Source organism: Nicotiana tomentosiformis, chromosome 10 (assembly GCF_000390325.3).
Source record: "Nicotiana tomentosiformis chromosome 10, ASM39032v3, whole genome shotgun sequence".
NCBI lineage: Eukaryota > Viridiplantae > Streptophyta > Magnoliopsida > Solanales > Solanaceae > Nicotiana > Nicotiana tomentosiformis.
The window spans coordinates 49820071-49842524 of record NC_090821.1 but is presented as its reverse complement, the minus strand read 5'-3'; the positions used below and the strand labels follow the sequence as shown (position 1 = coordinate 49842524).

At 37.8% G+C, this 22454-nt stretch overlaps 1 pseudogene; it reads right to left on the bottom strand.

Moving 5' to 3' along the window:
• Nucleotides 1-10273: 10273 nt before the first annotated feature.
• Nucleotides 10274-18772, bottom strand: LOC108947410 (protein NRT1/ PTR FAMILY 1.2-like; annotated as a pseudogene).
• Nucleotides 18773-22454: the final 3682 nt, after the last annotated feature.

Sequence of the window (22454 nt, the reverse complement as noted above, 5' to 3'; positions counted from 1 at the left end):
TCACGCATTACTGACAAATATTATATCAAGATGTATGACACTATTGGCAATAATAATAAGTGGTATACCAATAATGATTTTATTGTGAGGCCACCCACTTTAAATTTGATATACTTCTTCAAACAATTTAAATAACCATCACAAATATATCAAAGCAGAGCAATGATGCTAAATTTATAAGGAAAGCAAAATTGATAATATGGGATGAAGCACTTATGGATAAGTATCAAACGGAGTTCTAGAAATATATTGGATATTAATGAACCGTTTGGTTAAAAATTAATAGTTTGAGAGGTTATTTATGTCAAGTACTACCAGTAGTTCCAAAATCGACAAAAGCAGAGACTGTAAAAGCTAGCTTGTCAAAGTTATACTTTTGGCCTCAAATGAAAAAGATTCAACTGACAAAAAATATAAAGTAAGAACAGATCCAGTATTCAGTGTCTTCTTACTTCGTGTCGCAAATGAATAAGAGCATCCAATAAAAGATGATTTGATTTTTCCTGAACACTTGGTTATCAATCCCAATGGTAATAGTAGTGCATTTAATAAAAGAAATATTTCTATCATTAGATTAAAATACAATTTGTGCGAGTCATATGATATAATTAAGAAGATATCTTAGTTTGCAGAAATGAATATGTTGATCAACTAAATAAAAGGTTGATTGTAAAATATTATAGTAAAAACAAAATATTTTTCTGTTTTTGGCTCAACAGAAAATGATATAAACAATTACTACCAAGAAGAATACTTAAATATTTTAATACCAAATAGTCTTCTACCATGCATGTTTGTTGTCAAATTTATTATTTCTTACGTATGTTAGTGTCACCGTATATATAATATACTAAGTTAATATTCCATTGTATATAGAGTGATTTTGAAGAAAACTATACCTGTCATGCTACCGAAAAATTTAAATACACCGAATAGCTTATGTAATAGCATACATATGGTATATAGAAGTTTTGACAATAACGTCACACATGCAAAAATTATGATATTGGTCAATGTGCTTCTAAGTATATTTTTATCCCTGAATTCAACTTTCGTCTTTCGAACTAAGGAATATACTTTTAAATTTGTGTGAAAATAATTTTTAGTATGTTTATGTTTTGCAGATATAATAAATAAAGAACAAGGACAAACATCCTAAATATTGGACTATATTTATCGCAATGTGTTTTCTTGCACGAACAACAATATGTTGCACTTTCAAGAGGGATATGAAGATTGACAACAAGAGTTCTGGTTAAGGCAGATCAACCAAAGGATTAGGAGGAAACATACACAAAATAATATTGTCCACAAAGAAGTATTCTTTAAGATACCATCACATTAAATACTTTTAAATAATAATACATAATTATCTTATTACCATGACAGAGTTAATCATTTGTGTAAGTTTTGACATTGTCCTTTTATTTTAAATATATATATTATGCTAATGTAATAATATTTTTCGGCATTTAGATGATTGTTGTATTATTATACATAAAATTTCTCTTATTAATTAAATTTTATTGTTCCTTCATATAAATAAATGTTTAAATTATCATGTGCTATTATTAACGTGCAACACATGTTCATAGATATATATATATTCTTAATGGCACATGAAACCCTTCCGGTACTGGACCAGTATTACTCTATTAGACTTTAGAAACCCTAACATCTAAAATTCTTAATTTCCCTCAGAAGTCAGATCTCATAAGCAACAACAAGTCATAACCCAACGGCCAACCCTCTCGAGTCTTGCCACTCCCTCTCGCCGACTCGCCGTCTCGCCTCTCCCTCGCGCCATAGCCAGAGCAACAGATGGTAAGTTTTTTTTTCTTATTGATGTCTTCAGAATATTCGGATGTAAATAACATCTGCCTAGTATTCAAGGAAAATAACATTGGCAGGAGCTTTAGTATTCTAGATCTGTTTCCAATGATTGTTTGCTGAATGGTTCACCTCATTCATAGACATATTGTGGCATGCCTTTACAGTAAAGATACCATCTATTTGCCCTTTCCAAAAAATCTGGTCCTCACTGTTGTTTACACCTTTAAAATCAGAGAGCATCTCAAAGTATTCAGCCATTTCACGGATCTCCAATCACTGAGATTTCTTCTGAAATTGACATTCTAACTAAACCAATAACCGCTCGATAATAGCTAAACTGATACTAATCCGCCCGATATCTTATCGGGTGGTTAGCAGATTAATATATTTAAAAGTCGATAACCGATAAGACGAATCATTAAGAGTAAATAACTGCCTGATCTTCCCGATAAGCAGCCCTAATAGGAATTACCAATGGGACAGGGACACAGGCAGAGTGGGCCAGAGCTAGAATGCAATAGAGGATTTAACGTGTTAGACATTAAGAATTTAAAATTCTTAGAGGTCGTTTGGTAGGATGTATCAGGAAAAATAATACGTATTAAGTCTTTATTTGGTAGTAGTATTTTTCAACCTAAGATTCAATACTATTTTCGGAAAAAGAGTTATTTATGTCCCTGTACTATTGTATATTAGTTATTTGTACCCTGTTATACTATTCAACCTTTTCTATCCCTGTCGTTAGGGTTATTGATAAATCTACCCCCTCATTAACGGACCTAGTCGGCTCGGACACGTGGCACAATTTTAAGACACTCGGTCCTTTTTCTTTTTTTTTAAAAAAAAATTATTGTTTGGATACCCATCCCAGCACCCGATTTGAAACCCATCAATGACCCGATCCATAACCCTTTAACGAGTTCATTTAAATAGCTTCTCCTCAGCCATAGAATCACATTACGACCAAAAAACAGACCGCTGAAATTAACGACACTCCATCCGTCTGCCGATTCTTGAATCTCCTATGGTGTAAAGGTAATAAAATTCCACCAAAATGATAGATTTCTTGTTAGCCTATAATTTTTGTAGTAATGTGTCTTAAGTTAGTATTTATTTTATAGGTTTAATCTCGTCGATTTTAGGGTTTAGGGTTCCTGATTTTATCATTTTAGTTAGGGATTCATGTATGGGTTAATTTGTATATGGTTTTTACTGTAATTTCTGATTATTCTAATGCAACTTTTGGCTTTTTCTTTATGGGCCAAATTTTGGCTTTACTGTATGTGAGTAAACTAGTGGTTCTGAATGTGGGGTAATCTGATTATTTTAGTAATTTTATATTTCTTTTACACATTGAGTGTTTTGGTTGATGTGCTGGTCCCATTTTGCTTTTTTGTTTCTTTGGGTGGTTTAGGGTTTTGGAGATGGTTTTATGGCTATGGTGGTTTAGGTTATGTGAACTTTATTGTCTTTATGTGTTTTTCTTTGTTTTATTATTCTTATATGGTATTGTTTAATGCATGGATTAGTAATGAGTTAATTTAGTTTAGTTTGTGGTCGGTCTCTGTGATGACACAATATGTCATCTTTAATTTTAAATATTTATTTCTGTATTATGAGACCTCAAAAAGCACTATTCAGTATTCCTCGACTTGCGTGTGCAGTCCGTAAATTTTTTCGAAAAGTTTTTATATGCAAAATTGATTAAAATATGAAATAGAGCTTTAAAACTCAACTAAGTTGACTTCGGTCAACGTTTTGAGCCAACTGACCCGAATCAGTCTTTTGACAGTTTCGATAGGCCCGTATCGTGATTTGGGATTTGGGCGTATGCCCGGAATCAAATTCGAAGGTCCCAAGCTCAAATTATCGGCATTTAACGAAAACTAAAAATTTAGAGGTTTAGGAATTCCTAAATTTGGTCATAATTGGGTTTTTGTTTATACCGGGTCCCGATTTAGATTCCGATAGTTCGATCAGCTTTGTAACAATATTTCTGACTTATGTACAAAATTTGAAGTTATTCTGAGGTACGTAGGCACGTTTTCCGTTAGTTTTTGAAAAAATGTAAAAGATTTGATTTTATAAAGCTTGAATTTTTAAAGTTTTACCGGAGATTTGACCTTTGAGCAAACAACCTCGGAATAGATTTTTGATGATTTCAATAGCTTCGTATGGTGATTTCGGGCTTAGACGCATATTCGGATTTGGATTTGGAAGTTTGTAGTAAACTTCGGCGCATTTTAGCGAAAGTTGGAAAATAGAAAGTTTTTGGAAAGTTTAATCGGGAGTTGACTTTATTGATATCGGGTTCGGAATTAGATTATGTAAATTGGAGCAGCTCCATTATGTCATTTATGAGTTGCATACAAAATTTGAGTTCATTCCGAATTGATGTGGCATGTTTCAGTGCGAGTTATAAAATTAAAAATTTCATAAACTCACAAGTCCGAATCGACGCGCGATATGTAGTTTTGCCGTTATTATGTGTGATTTGAGACCTCGAGTAGGTCCATAATATATTTTGAGACTTGTTGTTGTGTTCGGACCGGGTCCCGAGGGGATCGAGTGAGTTTCGGAGTGGTTTCGGACCATTCTTAGGTCATTTTAACTGCTGGTTTTTGACAGCAGTGTGCGGAATTTCTGATGTGCAGAGCTTACTTTGGAAGCTTATATCTTACAATCTATAAGGAATCTGGAAATTATCAAAACATAAAAGTTGTAGCTCTTTAATTTTAGTTTCCAGAAAGATAAACTATTTATCATTTGGACATTTCTAAAGAAAATTACGATCGATTGACTGAAGGCTAATAATGCAGTTTTTGTTTGCTTGGCAGTGTGCATCGCCAGAAATTTCTGATGCACAAGGCTGACTTTGGAAGGTTATATCTTGCAATCTATAAGGAATATAAAAATTATCAAAATATAAAAGTTATAGCCCTTTAATTCTAGTTTCCAGAAAGATAAACCATTCATCATTTGGATATTTGTATAGAAAGTTATGATTGATTGACTGAAGGCTGGTACAACAATTTTTGGCTTGAAAATTTTGAGACAAGTCGCATCTCACAGATGCGACTTTCGTGGACAGAATATATAAGTCCGGAGTCCGACATTTTTGTTCATTTTTAGAGTTTTAGACCTTGGTTTTGGGAGATTTCAGAGGCATTTTTCACGAGTTTTAGTTGGGTAAATATTCTTTATCCGAAATTAGTTATAATTCATGATTCCATACTCATTTACATCATGAATTCGTGAATTTATGGAAGAAATATCAGATTTTTATAAAATCTTTCAAAAACGAAAATTTAAGATTTGAAAGCCAATTCGATGTCGGAATTCGATAATTTTTGTACGGTTGAACTCGTACCAGAACGGGTGTTTGGATTTCGTGAGTTTTTTCGGGATTCAAGACATGGGTCCCACTGTCGGTTTTTGAAAGGAATTTTGGATTTTAATCCGGAAAATTAGTTATTTCATATGGAATTAATTCCTACGATTCGTGTTGAGAATATTAAATTGTTTGTGACTAGATTTGAAGCTTTCGGACATCAATTCGCGAGGCAAAGGTTTATTGGAATCTTGAATTTGGTTGCCAAGCAAGGTAAGTGTCGTGGTTAACCTTGACTTGAGGGAATAGAACCCTTGAATTATTGTTACGTGAATTTCATATATAACGACGTATAGGCGAGGTAACGAGTGCCTATACGTCGTCAAATTGATTGTTTGCACATTTATCTGGAAATCATAAATTATTTTAAATCATAAATTAATTATTATATTAGTTATTTCTCTCATATTCCTTGCTCAATATTATGCCTTGAATCCATGCTATATTTGCTACATGCTTATTTGATTTATGTGACCTAATTGTTACTTGACGTTTAGCATACTAAATATTAAAATGCTTATTTCTTCCTTAATTTTCACAATTAATTGCTACTTGTCATCACTTGTTTCTAAATAAAACATAATTATTATATGCTTGTTGTCTTACAATTTCATATTAATTGTTGTATTTATTGAAATAAATTATTTTATAAGAATTGGTAAATTATAATATTGAGGAGTGGGTTGCACGCCGCAATAGAAATAAAAATGAATATATTGGAGGAGCGGGTTGCACACCGCAATAGAATTGATTGAAAGTAAATATATTGGAGGAGCGGGTTGCATACCGCAACAGAATTGATTGAAAAGATATATTGAGGATCGGGTTGCACACCGCAACAGAATTAAATAAAAATGAATATATTGTGGGATCGGAATGCATGCAACAACGAAATTGAATATGAATATATTGTGGGATCGGGTTGCACGCCGCAATGGAAAGTGATTTAAGTAATAATTGGTTATGACTTCCGAGTTGGCTTGATTGTTGATATGATTTACCGGTTTAATTTCTATTCCTGTTCTCCTATATTGTTGTTATTATTATTATTGCGTACAGGTTAATGTAAGTGACCTGCCTTAGCCTCGTCACTACTTCATCGAGGTTAGGCTCGGCACGTACTGGGTACATAGGGTCGGTTGTACTCATACTACACTCTGCACTTCTTGTGCAGATACCAGAGTTGGTCCCAGCGGCGTACAGTAGATTTGCTCAGATTCAGCTATTCACAGGAGACTTGAGGTATAGCTGCACGTCGTTCGCAGCTCTAAAGTCCCTATCTACTTTATTTTAGCTGTGTATTTCTTGCCAGACAACTTTATTTTCATTCAAACCCTTATTTGTATTATTCTAGTAGCTCGTGCACTTGTGACACCAATTCTGGGATGATATTTAGACATCGCCATTATTATGGTTTACTCACTTTATTTCAGATTTTATTCCAGTTATTAGTTTCTTTATTATTAATTAAATTAAATTGTTAAAAAATGGCTAAAATTATTCTAACATTGGCTTGTCTAGCAAGTGAAATGTTAGGCGCCATCACTGTCCCGAAGGTGGGAATTTTGGGTCGTGACAGTCTCCTTAGCTAAACTTTCTTAGAATTTGTTATCATTCATGATCTAATCTTTCTTTATGTTATTTAATTTCAGATCAACAATATGGTTAATCTGGACATAATATTCAACTATGGGGGGAATGGAGTAGAGAGCCACAAGTGAAGTATGCTAAGAACTTGTTGCACACTTGGATAGGTTGTGACTCTAACCATCTTTCCGATAAAGATATTGTAGATGAGTTTTGCAATGAATTTGGGTTTATTGGTATTCAACAACTTATAGTTTCTACCCCTTCTGGTAGCTACCATGAAGTTGAAGGGGATAATGGTATTAGGTGCCTGTTAGGAATAGTTGGTACTGATTATAATGTTATTAGTTGGTTTGATGTTGAGGAATGTGAGATGTCAGTCCAAGTACCTAATATTACTCAATATGATGAGGTTGTAATACCTGATTATGAGGCTCCTACTAACTGTAGTTCAACTGATGGTAAGGATAGTGATGAGTATGATTCTGAGTCTTTAGAATATGATTCTGAAGAATTAGATACTATTGCAACTCAAAGAATCATGAGCATTACTGATTAACTCCTTGATTATAAGGAACTAGACAAGAGTATGACCTTCAAGGATATCTCTGAAGTTAGGAAGTGTCTGAAATTCTATTCTATGGCAAATAAGAAAGTGATAGTTCTTAAAAAAATTGATACAACAAGACTTAGGTATGAGTGTCAAACTGGCTGCCTATTTGTTTGTTTAATCTCTAAAGATGGGGACTATCCAAGGGTAAGAATCAAGACCTTAAACCCATATCATGAATGCTATATTGTAACGAGCCGGCCGGTCATTTTAAGCAGTTGCACTTCGCTCAGTAGTTTAGGGGCATGAGTAGCTCCGTATGATATATTATGACTTGTGTGAATCGTCGGTTTTGGTTTTCAGGTTATTCGGAATCGATTTGAAAGAATGAATTTCATCGTTGAAGCTTTAAGTTGGAAGAGTTGACCAAGTTTTATTTTTGTGAATTTGACCCCGGAACAGAGTTTTGATGGTTCAGCTAGGTCCGTATAGTGATTTTGGATATGCTCGGATTTGCATTTGGATATTCCTAGAAGGATTCGGCACTAATTGGCGAAAGTTGAAAATTTGAAGGTTTGAAAAGTTCCTAAGTTTGACCAGAAGTTGACTTTGTGGATATCAGATTCGGATTGTGATTCCAGGAATTGGAATAGCTTCGTTATGTCATTTGAGACTTGTTTTCTAAAATTTGGGTTTATTCCGGGTTGATTTGATATGTTTCGGCGCGAGTTTTAGAAGTTGAAAGTTCAAAGTTCATCCAAGTTTGATTGAGGTGCAATTCATTGTTTCGATATTGTTATGTGTGATTTGAGGCCTCGAGTAGGTCAGTGTTATATTTTGGGACTTGTTGGTATATTCGGACGGGGTCACGAGGGGCCCGGGGTGAGTTTCGAATGCGGTTCAAATCATTTTGTCTCATGTTGCATTGCTGAGGAAGTGCTGGTTCTGGTGTTGCGCACCTGCGGTTAGTTTTGCGCAGGTGCAGTGGTCGTAGAAGTGGAGATGTGATCACACCTGCGGAAAGGGTATGAGTTTTGAGTCATCGCATATGCGGAGTTTCGAGCGCATCTGCAGCGCCGCAGAAGCGATGGACAGTGGCCCAGAAGTGGTATTTAGCGCGGGAGCGGAACAAAACTCGCACATGCGATGTCGCAGAGGCGGAATTGCAGGTGCGAGGGGTCTGTGCTTAGTGTATTTCCGCAGAAGCGGATGTCTTATCGTAGAAGCGACGCTGCAGAAGCGGCTCATTTATCGCTGATGCGTAAAGGTGTGGGTAGAACATTATTAAATCGAGGATTTTGGTTCTCTTATCATATTTTGAGATTTGGGACTCGGATTGAGGCGATATTTGAAGTGGTTTTAACCACGTGGATTGGGGTAAGTATTCTACACTCGATTTTGATTATATTTTGCGAATCTATCTTCATTTTTGGCAATTGGTGGATGAATTTAAAGAGAAAATTGGGGGATTTTGTCTAAAATTTTATAAAGCGAATTTTTGAGTTTTAAACATCGATTCGGAGTCGGATTTAAATAAAACTAGTATGGTTGAACTCGTAATTGACTGGGTTGTCGGATTTTTGTAAGTTTTTGTCAGGTTCCGACATGTAGGCCCGGGTTTGACTTTTGAGTTGATTTTGGGCTTTTGATTAATGATTCAACCTTTATCATTTAGAATTGTTTCCTTATGCATTATTTGATATATTTGAGTTGTTTTGGCTAGTTTTGAGCCGTTCGGAGGTCGGTACATGAGGGATGGTATTTTTGGAGCATCGCTTGGCTTACTCGGTATTGGATTTGGCTTGTTCGAGATAAGTAATACTTCTAAACTTGGTGTTGAGGGTATGAAACCCCGAATTACGTGCTATGTGATAGATGTTGAGGTGACGCGCATGCTAGGTGACAGGCGTGTGGGCGTGCACTGTAGTAACTGTGATTTAGTCAATACCATAGAATTGTGTAGCTACCTTGTCCTAGCGTTTTTACTATACTCTATGTGTTAGAGCACTTGACCTGTAATTTATGCTAGAAATCATGTTTAGGCTATATGCTGGCTCTATTAGGACCCACAGTGGTCGTTCCTTACTGTTGAGTTATTTGTTTAATTGTAGTTATGTAATCAGTCGTATTCATCATTATATATCATATCTCAGTCTCTGTTATTGTATATTGTCGCATCTCATATCATTGACTTGGGCTTCTTAGCATGAGTGTTGTGAGCCCGAAATATTGGAGAGATTGATGACTGAGTGAGGCCGAGAGCCTGATTGTAAAGATATTGATACTATAGCATGTGAGTTGTCCGTGCAGCACGTGAGTTGTCCGTATGGATCCAGATATTGATACTATAGCACGTGAGTTATCCGTACAGCACATGAATTGTCCGTGCGGATTATAGCGCTTGGACTGAAGGAGCCCCTCCAGAGTCTGCACATCCCTAGTGAGCGCAGTTGCTAGCAGTTATTATGTTTGGGCTGGATCTGCCCTGTACAGTACTGAGTGTGCTGAGTATTGAGCATGATGAGTGAGAATACGAGACATAGGGATTGAGTACTCTGAGAGTGTGAGTACATGAATTCATCATTGAGATGCATTGCATTTGACATGCGTACTTGAGATATATGCATAGAGATGCATTTCCTTATGCTACCCTATTTTGGTGACATTCATGATTTCACATGTATATTGACATGTAGGCATAAAGATGTATTTTCCTCATGCTATCTGAAAATGAAATATCTTGTTTATTGTTGAAAGTTTTTTTTTGGAAAAATCACAATTTTCAAACTTATTCATATATTTTGAGGTTTTCGGTGAAAGATATGGGATCAACTGTTATACTTGAAAATCATGCCTATTTTCCGTAACTGTGAACCAACTGAATTATTTCTCGTACCATCTTTATCATATTGTTATGAACTGTTGCTGGTTATTAGAGTTGGACCCTGACTATTGTCCCAGCTCATCACTACTTTCAACCTAAGGTTAGCTTTGTTAGTTATTGAGTACATGTAGTCGATTGTACTCATACTACACTTCTGCACCTTGGGTGCATGGCCAACCGTGTAAATAGCTGCTGCAAAGCTGGACATGCTTTTAGGAAATAGTGTGTATATGAACTCAATCTGTCCAACCACATTCAAAGCCTCAGCCACTCCCATTAGTGCAAACTGTGGCACAAACCACATAGCGGACATGTTTATCACAGCGTTTTGATCATCCTTGAACCCTTCATCGATTACCTTATTGCGTCGTATAGTTTCTGTTATCGCTGATATTGCCATAGACACACAGGAGATAATCAAGCTAATCCCCATTCTAAAAACTGGACTTAGCCCTGTGGGCTGTCCAGTATATCTTGATAGTAAAGGCACCAAAGCACGATCATATAAAGCAACCCAGATTGTCAAAGTAATAACAGTAAACACGCCGAAAGATCTTGCTGGGATTTCAAACTGAGGGAACATGTGTCTATCCATGGTCATCAGTTGAAATATTGAAAATGATCTGAGTTAACGACACAAGAAGCATAATACAGGTAGACCACATGGGAAGAACTCTAAGAAAAGACTTCATTGTTTCCACTTGTTCCACACAGCAGAGACTCCACGGATCTGAAGCTTTTCCATCAGGTTTGAACTCCCGTTGAAGATCTTGAATTATGCAAGCTCTATTCAAACACCTGTAAATTACAATGAATGGAGCGAGTGTATGCCCATTAGTAGCATAATGAAACTGAAAACAAATTTCCAGCTAAAGGCTGGTTAGATTATTTTCATGAACTCTCCATTTCCTTTAACATACGTCAAACGAGTAAGAGATGGATAGAGGCAGACCCTTCAACACACAAATTTTGCTAAGTTAACAAGTCGGTAAGACAAATATCATATTACAGTAAGTGCATGAAGGGACATTTAAGAAGCTATACCATTGAGGAAAAGATAGAGGCAGTAATACCTGAAGTCAGTTGACGGTTCCAAGAGCTTTGATTCAGGTGCCCTATAATATTGGACGTCATTATAATTCAACTGAACATTCATTTGTCTTTTTCGAAAGGCTGCCGTTGCTACTTGAAACAATCCAGTGAACAAACTCCCTTTAGATTTAACTTTGATATAAAGAGGAGATCCCATTAAGAATATGGAAACAGATAATACCATGAGAATAGCAGGGACACCGAATCCAACTTGCCAACCAAAACAATAACAGTAATTGCAAGAAAGATTGAAGCTCCTACACTGGCATGGAACCAGTTGAAGTAGCTATCTATTACCCTCTCGTTATCTGGATTTTCTTTGTTGTCCAATTGGTCAGCACCAATGCTATAGAACAAGGTCTAACAAAACCAGCATCAAGAGAAATGAGCCCAAAAGAACACAAAAGTACAGCAAGTTGGCCTGCTGTCGTTCCATTACAACCATGTTGATACGGACTGCAGGGTAGAGGCCTGAGTTGTGGAAATATAGTGGTAAGCCAAAGAACAAAGATTCCCTGTTGAGAGGAAAAATAAAAGAATAAACATCTACAATAAAATAGAAGCATTGATTTCTTCTTAAACACAAAGCCCTATAAATAGTAAAGGAAAAGAGGTTATGAACGACGTCCCTGGAACAAATCATATGATTTTTTTTATGAAGTAACAAATCATATGATATTGTATTCTGAGAGAAAATATTTACCATCTCCAAACAAGAATGAAGTGAAGTGACGAGTATTGAGCGCTAAAAAGTTACTAAGAATATCATAGCTGCATCATTAAAATTTGCAATTGAATGGATGGAGCAAGTAATATAGGAGTAGTACAACAAACAAAGAACTGAGGAATAAAAGTGGCAATTGTGCTACTTTCATATTTTGTTTGTATCCCCCCAACATTTTTTGCAATATCAGTAACCAATTTGTGATCTTGGAGAGAGCTCCAAGTATGCAGAGTTTCAGCATTCTTCATTAAACAGATCTTGAGTCTGGATCTCTCTGATTGAAGAATCACTATATCATATGTTCACCCTCTCATCACATTAAGATGAAGTTTGTCTGTAAATAATGAAATACTCCATACATTCCATTTTATGCGACACTTTTGCCTTTTAGTTTGTTCGAAAAAGGACACATTTTTACATTTTTTGAGAGACTATAAATTATGAACTTCCAATGTTACCCTTAATTACAAAAATGATTTCAAACAATTTTATAATCACACACAAATGTTTAATACCACAACTATCCAAAATCTTTCTTCTTTCTTTCTTAAGCAGTCATCCCTAGTCCAACATGAAAATTGACAGTGCTGGAGATGGTACCAATTAGGAGGGACCACAAAATGACTTACCATTAAGCTGGAGATGGTACCAATAGCAACAACCCGAAACCTTCCCAAGTAAGAATCAGAAACAAAGGCCCCTAAAATGGCCATCCCATTTGAAAGTGCTGACCATATTCCAAGCAAGACTGATGCAGGTGGCAGCTTCCATGTGATAAAATGTTGTGATGTAGATTATCATATTTATCCAAAGCTTGCCACTCTCTCAAATGATTCATTCACTACAAAATTCAAAAGAAAAAGCAACATGCAACACAAGGGGAAAAAATTAAACAAGAAAGAAAAAAGAGCAAGAAAATGTAAAAGAAAGAAAGACACATAAACATACATGCCTATGATGAAAGGCAAGGTTTTGAGACCACCCTTTTTTAGAATTGTGGGAGTGGTTCAGTAAATTTTCTTGTTCTGCTTCATTGTCCATTTCTTTCCTTCTTCAAACTCTTGCTTGCTCAAAGCAAAGTGTGTGAGAGAGAGAGCGCGCAGAAAAGGCCAACAGTTTTTGAGTTTGAAGAGAGCTTTACTTCTGTAGTTCAAATGACCGTACATGGGAGATACTAATGTCCACTTTTTACTGGTCCCGCGTTTCGGAGCTTTTAATTTCTTTATACATTTACACATTAATTTTAAAGAAAAATTTACTGTTTTTACGTAGATTTGATTGAAAATTGAAAAAAGAATTTTTAAAATTATATTGAATAATAATTTTTAATAATTGAAATTGTATTTAGACATATATTTTATTTAAAAAAATACTTAAATTTTTGTGAGTGGAAGAAAAAATTTCTTCCAAATAGTACGAATGAAATATTTCATGAACATACAATATTTATAAATAAAAATTTTAAAAAATATATTAAAATTTAATATTGGCTATAGTATTCGATATTCAAAAATAAAATATTGAATTATATACTAAGCTACACAGTACAAAAATATTATTGACTATAACATAAATATTAAAGTTCTAAATTTTACTTTCCATTATTTTTATACTTCCAACCAAGAGGTTGTGAGTTCGAGTCACCCCAAGAGTAAGGTGGGGAGTTCTTGGAGGGAGGGAGCCGAGGGTCTATCGGAAACAGCCTCTCTACCCCAGGGTAGGAGTAAGGTCTGCGTACACACTACCCTCCCCAGACCCCACTAGTAAGATTATACTGGATTGTTGTTGTTGTACTTAGCGTTCCTTTTTTTCTTTGGTTGCCTACTTGCGTTTCAACCTTTATCTTACGTTTCAACCTTTATCTCAAGTTTAGTTTTAGCATTTTTGGTTTCTATCTTTTTCTTCACTATATTATATAATGATATTTTTATTTTCGTATTTGTAAGTACCTTACTTAAGAATATTATAGTTTATGACTTTATGCACTAGTTAATATTTGAGTTCGAATAAACCAAAGTTACCTGATCGAATAAATCGAAATCGAAAGGAGAAAAATCGAATCATACCGAATTTAATTAGGTATAATATTGGTATAGCATTTTACAAAACCGAATACCAAAAATACATAACCAAAATATCTAAATATCGTACCGTACTGACCGACGATCATCCTAAAGGAGATGGCTTAAATGGCTAACTGCGCATTTTCAGTTCAGATGATGAGTTCAAGTACACAATTAGCTCTCAAAGTGGATTGTGTTGAATTTTTATCTCTATTTTCCATATGGGCAAAATTCAAATTTAACAAATGTTGCCCGACGCTTATTACAGTAGCAATACTTTTAATTTTGGACCTTAAAATTCAACCCATTGTACAAGCCCAAAGCTTAAATACTACCCAGAAAAGTGTCATATTTATGTAATTTTTTGGATTCCACGTGCCTATTTCAAAGCTGGGTCCGAGATGTTTATTAGGAGAGAGGTATCTATGATCCAAAGTGTAACAGCAAATATAAACAATTTCTCAAAGTACTGGGATAAATATGACTCTCTTTCTTTTTTAAAATTTGCTTAAAGAAGAATAACATCTTCTATAATTTAATTTTAGACTTCTCCTTTTATCGTTCTAAAATGCATTTATGATTATAGAAATGTTGCACATGTTTAAAACCATAAATTTTGCGGGTATTTTAACATGTGCCAAAAGTTTTTTTTATATGATGGGAGTAATATTATATATCTTAATTTTAGTTGTTAAAATATTTAAAAATATTTGAAAAATTAAAGCTTAAAAAACAAAAAAAGAATTGTCACATAGGAAAATGAAATACTCCATGCAAAACATGTGCTCTCTCACTTAATATAGAAGGAAGCTTCAGTTATATATGTGCTGGATTTTTTTCCCTTCAGTCGTGCTTGCTGCACGTTCTTGGTCAGTAAGCTTGTTTAAAGGTTCATTTTATCTTTATGGAAAACTGAACGTTGTTTCTGCTATACCTAAACTTATTTTTTAGATTTTGTAAGTTTAACTTGTTTCAAGTTCTATTACTTGAGGGGTTTTAAATTTTTGTTTGCACAAACTGTTGAAATCTTAGATTCTTAACAGTATAATGTTCAGGCAAAAAACTAATTTGGTTTTATTATAGCCATGGAATCTGTTTTACCCCCAAAATCGGATAACAATTGAATTTATATGCGGTTTAAGGATTAGTGATCCAATTTGATACAAAGCGGGAAATCAGGTTTAATATGGAAGAATAAATAGAAAAATAAATACAAACTACACAGATTGAATAACTTAAGCCTCGTAAGATTAACCTCCTTCGAATTTAGGAGAGATATTGACGGAATATTATTGAAACCAAAATAATATGAACAAAGATGAAAAAGATAGTATTATGTTCTTTCAAGTATGTTACCATCTCCCCCTTGAATTATTAAGTCCCCCTTATATATATTGGGGAAAATCTTACTTTTAAGACATTCTTTAATAAAAAACATAAGTCCTTGATTTTGTAGACTGTTGGCCCATTTTTTTGATTTAATCCCGTGATTTCTGCCATAATGATTGGTTAATGGCGAAAATCACGGATCCTTGTCGGATGAGTTAGCAAAACATTTCCCTGAGGCCGTTGGAAGCAGGATCGGTGGTGCCTTCGGTAAATTCGAGGGCGAATATGATGGACTTGTCGAACTTCGAACCTCGATATTGAGGTGGTTTCACGGTGCCTTCGATCTCTAATAGATGATTCGAGCCTGGTCTATTGTTCCAGATGCTCGATCAAGCATCGAGCTCGATTTTACCATATACAGATAGTCCCTTCATTTTTTGGAGAGTAAATGGTAAAAAATGATATGAACCCTCGGTCTTCCCTTCGATAAATCATGACGACGAATTCATGACGCAGGTGGTAAGAATAGTGGAAATATTCCGTCAGTCCAATCTCCAAGGCATTAAATGTGTGTCAGTCAATGGTCGACCACCTCGGGATATGCACCGCTGTGATTTGAATCGCCGTTTTGGGAATACTATAAATACCTTTCAATCCCTTCGTAAGAACCTTTTCCATTATCGCTCTTGCTTCTGCGTTTTAAGAGAAAACTCATCATTTTCATCTTCTAGTTTTCTGGTTTAAGCTTAAAAACTCCCTTCCTTGTGAACCCTTTGAAATTTCATAAGTTACCTGCTAGTTACAACCCTTCTTTTACCATCGTCTTCTTCTCTTCTCAATTTAGGAAAAAATGGCAAAGACTTAAAAAATTATTCCTCAAAAAGAAAACTCATCTTCCTCAAAGTCGTCGGAAGATGTCACACCTGCTGCTACTGAAAAACCAACACCAGAACCTCCTCCACAGTCGTTCGTACCTTTGGGGTACCCAACCGGGGCCGACTTTAAGATTGAGAATACCCCCTTGGTACCGGGTCGGTGTGAGCCGGTCTCGAGGTACATATGTTCCATTACCGCCAGTGTTCTTGATAAGGTCAAAGAGGATTGCCACTGGGAAAATAAGCTTGTTGTGATCCCTACCCCCGAGGAATCGATCACCACCTATGTGGAGGGATTTCTAAGTGTTTACACTTACCCTTTCACGCTGGGTCCTTTAGACCCAGTCATCATAGCCTTTTGCAAAAGATACAAGGTGACTCTCGTGCAGATTCACCCCTCATTTTGGAGGATTGTAATTCTTCTACGTTTCTTCGTGAGAAAACTCGAGGGATGTCCATTTACTATCGACCATCTCATGCGACTGTATAGCCCTCGACTTTACCGAGAGGGATTAATCAAGCTCGCACGTCGAGCCACTAAGGCCATATTCTCGAGCATCGACGAGGATCGGGAAGTGTATTCGGCATTGCCCGAACTTAACGGCTAAGGCCATTCCGAGTTAATAAAACTTGAGGGCACAAAGATTATTTGGCATTTCCCGAACTTAACGGCTAAGGCCATTCTGAGTTAATAAAACTCGAGGGCACAAAGCTTATTTGGCATTGCCCGAACTTAACGGCTAAGGCCATTCCGAGTTAATAAAACTAGAGGGCACAAAGCTTATTTGGCATTGCCCGAACTTAATGGCTAAGGCCATTCCGAGTTAATAACACTTGACCTTTGTGAATACAAATATAGCGAGGGAAAGATTCAAAAAACTACGTAAAGCCTTATATATATATATTTCAAAAATTTCTTTACAAGGGCTGAATAGCCCCGATGAACATTTTTACAAAAGGACGAACGGCCTCAACAAAAGATAGTACAAAAGATATAAAGACCCTAAATGGCCTAATCTTCATCGGGGGCTACATCATCACCTGCAGGGTCTTCGATACCATCGAACTTACCCAACTTTTCAGACCCCTCAGAATCCTCCTCGGGATAAGCCAACTTCCGGGCCTCGGCTTTGCATATCTTGGCATTCTTGATTTCAGCCAATACGTCAAAACTCTGAGCATGGACTCCCTCGAGGGTCTCCCTTCAGGATTGCCACCTCACATGCTTCACCATGTTTCTCGCTTGTTCCTGAATGGCCTCGACATCGGCTTTGAACTAAGCCACTTTATCATCGACCTCGGTTTTGGACACAACGACCTCTAACTTGGTCGCCTCAAGCTCTTTGGCCAGGGCCTCTTGACCAGAAACAGCCGAAGCCAACTAAGAATGATGTCCCGAAGCTGAACCTCAGCCGAAGTTAATTGCGCCTGGGCAGTCTCTTTTTCCAAGTCCAGGCGGTCCATATTCTTCTTCCATTCATCGGCCTCAGCCTTCACCGTATCTACCTCCACCTGGAGTTGCACGATCTGGTCAAGTCTCTTTTGAGCCTGTAGTGTTGGGTCATTAGCAAGTGTGCTGAATCGTCATCACTAAGATTAAATATTTGTATTACATGCTCGACCAAACCGGCATGCTCCTTCCGAGTCACTTCTAACTCGGCCTGAAGCTTCTCACTAAGAAGCTTGTAAATATCCTTCTTCTCAGCAAACTCCCGAGTCTCGGTCTCGTGATTCTTGAACTCCTTCCAGTATCGGAGAAAGGCCTCGTGATGAAAACCGAGGCCTGCAAACACAAAGGAAGATGTTAGGAATATTCATTATTGAATCTAAGTATATAATAAAAGGACATTCGAAGTTACCCGATTTAGCGCATGTTGAGCCTCATTGAATAGGCAATGCGCTCCCACCTCGTTCATTTTTGCTTGATCCTCTTCTGTCACCAAACACCGAAGGTAACTAGCTATCCCTACCGAGGCAGAGAGAACCCGGGCATCCTACGGAACGGACATGAAGATTGTACGTCTCCGAGTAGGATCAACACTTGGAGCGGGGAACTGGTTCATTAAATTTGGACTCGAAGAAGTCCCGCCAGCTCCCGGGGACGGTATCTTTCTTGGTACCGGTAAATCACCCAAACCGGTAACATCCTCAGAAGCAGCAGAATCCAAGTCGTCGAAGAAATTATTGAAAGAATTGGCTGCTCCTTGAGCCCCTTCGTAGAGGTTACCTTTTAACGCCTGGGCCTCGTTTATCATAGAATTTGTAAACGAACGCGACCAGAAAAGGTCAATCACCCCAAGCACCTCCTTGGGGACATTATATTCTGACCGATATATATCGGTCATATTTTCTTTTTCGGCCTCGCTGGCTCGGGGAAAATCGGTCTCGACCATCCTAGAGACTTCAGCCACTGCTTCTTCTACGGCCTCCATAGCTTGAGGCATTTCGAAGTCGCTTCTTATGCGGGCCACCAGCTCAGAATATTCTTCTTCTTCGGACTCATCCCTCAACCGAAGGAGTGAGTCTAATGAGAGTTCTCGGGCGCTGGCTTTCTTAGGTTTATGCGCCAACCGCTTCCTCGATCTTTTCTTTTAAGGGATCGAGGAACTTGGAGTTTTTCTTCTTTTCTTTTCTTTATCCTTCTTCGGAGCAGGGGATCGATGAATATGTCGTCATCGGCTGATGGAGGCCTCATCTTGACGTCTTTTGGTAGACCTACAAAGAGAAAATTGAACAATTCATAGATCGATGATTCAGAGATCGATGATGCAAAAAGAAGATCGAATATAACTTAGAGAAGGAATTCTCACCATGATTACGGGCCTCCCACCGGCCCTTCGAGAGCTCACGCCATAAGCACTCAGAATAAGGTCTCTGTGTCACAATGTCCTCGACCCACTCTTTGAGTCGAGGAACGGGATCCGGCACCTGGGCGATAGCTGCATTATCAAATAACATCGATGAGAAGGGGGGGAAAAGGAAAAGCAATAAGAGAAATCTTAAAGACGAAGTTATACTTACGTTTCATATTCCATTTCTCAGGAAATGGCATATCCACAGTCGGGATCAAATCCGAGGTCTTCACTCTAACAAACCGGCCCAACCAGCCCTCGAGTTTTATTAACTCGGAATGGCCTTACCCATTAAGTTCGGGCAATTCCAAATAAGCTTCATGCCCTCAAGACTGTGCTCGGTGTAAATTTTCTTAATACTAAGTCCCCAGTATTGAAATATCAAAGGTTGGCCCTTCGATTATAATATATCTCGATTCGCTATTTTTGGGCGGCCAAACAGACAAGGGCGTCTTCGCGCCTCTCATCTAATAGTTCCAGGCTCGTACTCATAGCCTTGTCATTTGATTCCCTTGTTGCATGTCAGAATCTAATGCTTGACTCCCCGACCTCGACCGGTATTAAAGCTTCGGTTCCATAAACTAAAGAGAATGGGGTGGCCCCGGTACTGGATTTCGAGGTTGTGCAGTATGCCCATAGGACCTTAGGTAGCATTTCCTTCCATTTTCCTTTTGCATCGGTTAACCTAGCATTTCCTTCCATTTTCCTTTTGCATCGGTTAACCTCTTTTTTAGGCTTTGGAGTATGGTTTTGTTGGTATACTCAGCTTGTCCATTCCCACTTGGGTGCTAGGGAGTGTATAATATCCTTTTGATCCTATGGTCTTCGAGAATTTACTTACTTTGCTGCCAATAAATTATTTCCGGTTGTCGCACACAATTTTGGCCGGTATCCCGAATCGGCATACGATGTGGTCCCAGATAAAATCAACGACTTCTTTTTCCCTAATCTTTTCATATGCCTGTGCTTCCACCCATTTAGAGAAATAATCAGTCATTAAAAAAAAAACTGAGCCTTACCGGGTGCCCGAGGGAGGGGGCCGACGATGTCCATCCCCCATTTCATGAATGGCCATGGTGACAAAACTGAATATAACGGCTCTCCTGCCCTATGAATCATCGGGGCATGCCTTTGGCATCCATCACATTTTTGAACGAACTCTTTTGCGTATTTTTCCTTGTCGATCCAGTAGTAACCGTCTCTGATTATTTTTCGAACCAATGATTCGGTGCCCGAGTGATTTCCACAGGTACCTTCGTGGATTTCCCTCAAAATATATTCGGTATCCCCTGGTCCTAAACATATTTCCGTCGGTCCATTGAACGTTCTTTTGACTAAGGTTCCATCCTCGGATAAACTAAACCGGGGTGCCTTGGTACGTAGGGCCCTTGATTTTTTTGGGTCCGAGGGTAGTTTTTCGGTCCTGATATATTCCACGTATTTATTCCTCTAGTCACAATTTAGGCTCGTCGAGGTTATTTCGGCGTGTCCTTCTTCCACCACCGATCTCATAAGTTGTACGACCTATCCTGATTTAATCTCGTCATCTTCGACCGACGATCCCAAATTAGCGAGGGCATCGGCTTCGCTGGTTTGATCCCGAGGTACATGTTGCAAAGTCCATTCTTTGAACCGATCTAACGTCACTTGTAACTTGTCTAAGTATCTCTGCATTCGCTCTTCTCTGACCTCAAACGTTCCATTAACTTGGTTTACCACAAGGAGGGAGTCGCACTTGGCTTCGATCATCTCTGCTCCTAAGCTTTTGGTTAATTCAAGGCCTGCAATAATGACCTCATATTCAGCCTCGTTGTTAGTCAATTTCATAGTCTTAATAGATTGTCGAATTATAATACATGTTGATGGCTTTAGTACGATACCAAGTCCGGACCCTTTGGTCTTCGAGACCCCATTTGTAAAGAGGGTCCAGATTCCCGAAGATGTCCCTGAGTTAATCAATAACTCCCTTTTGACTTCGGGTATCATGGACGGTGTAAAGTCGGCCACGAAGTCTTCCAATATTTGGGACTTAATGGCGGTCCGAGGTCAATATTCAATATCGTACCCACTTACTTCCACGGCCCATTTGGCCAATCGGCCTGAGAGTTCGGGTTTATGCATAACATTCCTTAACGGGTAAGTAGTTGCAACACATATGGGGTGATATTGGAAGTATGGTTTTAGCTTTCTCAAGGCACTTAGCAAAGTGAGCGCCAATTTTTCCAGGTGGGGGCATCTAGTTTCGGCCTCACCCAAGGTCCGGCTAACATAATAAATCTGAAATTGCATACCTTGTTCTTCACGGCCTAGGAGTTCACTTATCGCTATATCCGATACTGCCAAATACAAGTATAGTTGTTCATCTATCTTTGGTGTGTGAAGCAGCGCTGGGCTCGATAAGTATCTTTTGAGCTCCTCTAGAGCTCGTTGACATTCCGGGGTCCATGAGAAGTTATTTTTCTTCTTCAACAATGAGAAAAATTGATGACTCTTATCGGAGGACCTCGAGATGAATCGCCCAGGGCGGCAGTGCGCCCGGTTAGATTTTGCACGGCCTTCACGTTGTCCACTACTGTGATATCCTCAATAGATTTGATATTATCGGGGTTGATCTTGAATCCTCGGTTGGATACCATGAATCCGAGAAAGTTACCTGATCCGACTCCGAACGCGTATTTTTTCGGATTCAGCTTCATGTTGTACTTCTTCAATATACTGAAGGTTTCCTGCAAATGCTTTAAATGGTCCTCTGCTCATAGGGATTTAACTAACATATCGTCAATTTAAACTTCCATTGATTTTCCTATTTGTTCTTCGAACATTCGATTTACTAGGCGTTAGTATGTCGCACTGGCATTTTTTTAATCCAAACGGCATTACATTATAACAGTATGTGCCATTTTTAGTAATGAAGGAGGTTTTTTCCTGATCACCCGAGTCCATCCGTATTTGGTTGTACCCCAAATAGGCATCGAGAAAACTGAGAATCTCATGGCCGGCCGTGGCATCGATCATACGATCGATTTTGGGCAAAGGAAAAGAGCATTTGGTGCACGCTTTATTCAAATCTTTGTAATCTACACACATTCTTAGTTTATTCCCTTTTTAGGGACTACCACTACATTTGCTAACTAATCTGGGTATTTAAACTCTCGAATGAACCCTATTCTTAGGAGTTTAGATACCTCGTCCTTGATGAAAGCATGTTTGACCTCGGACTGGGGCCTCCTCTTCTGCTTGACCGGATTAATTTTTGGGTCCATTCTTAGTTTGT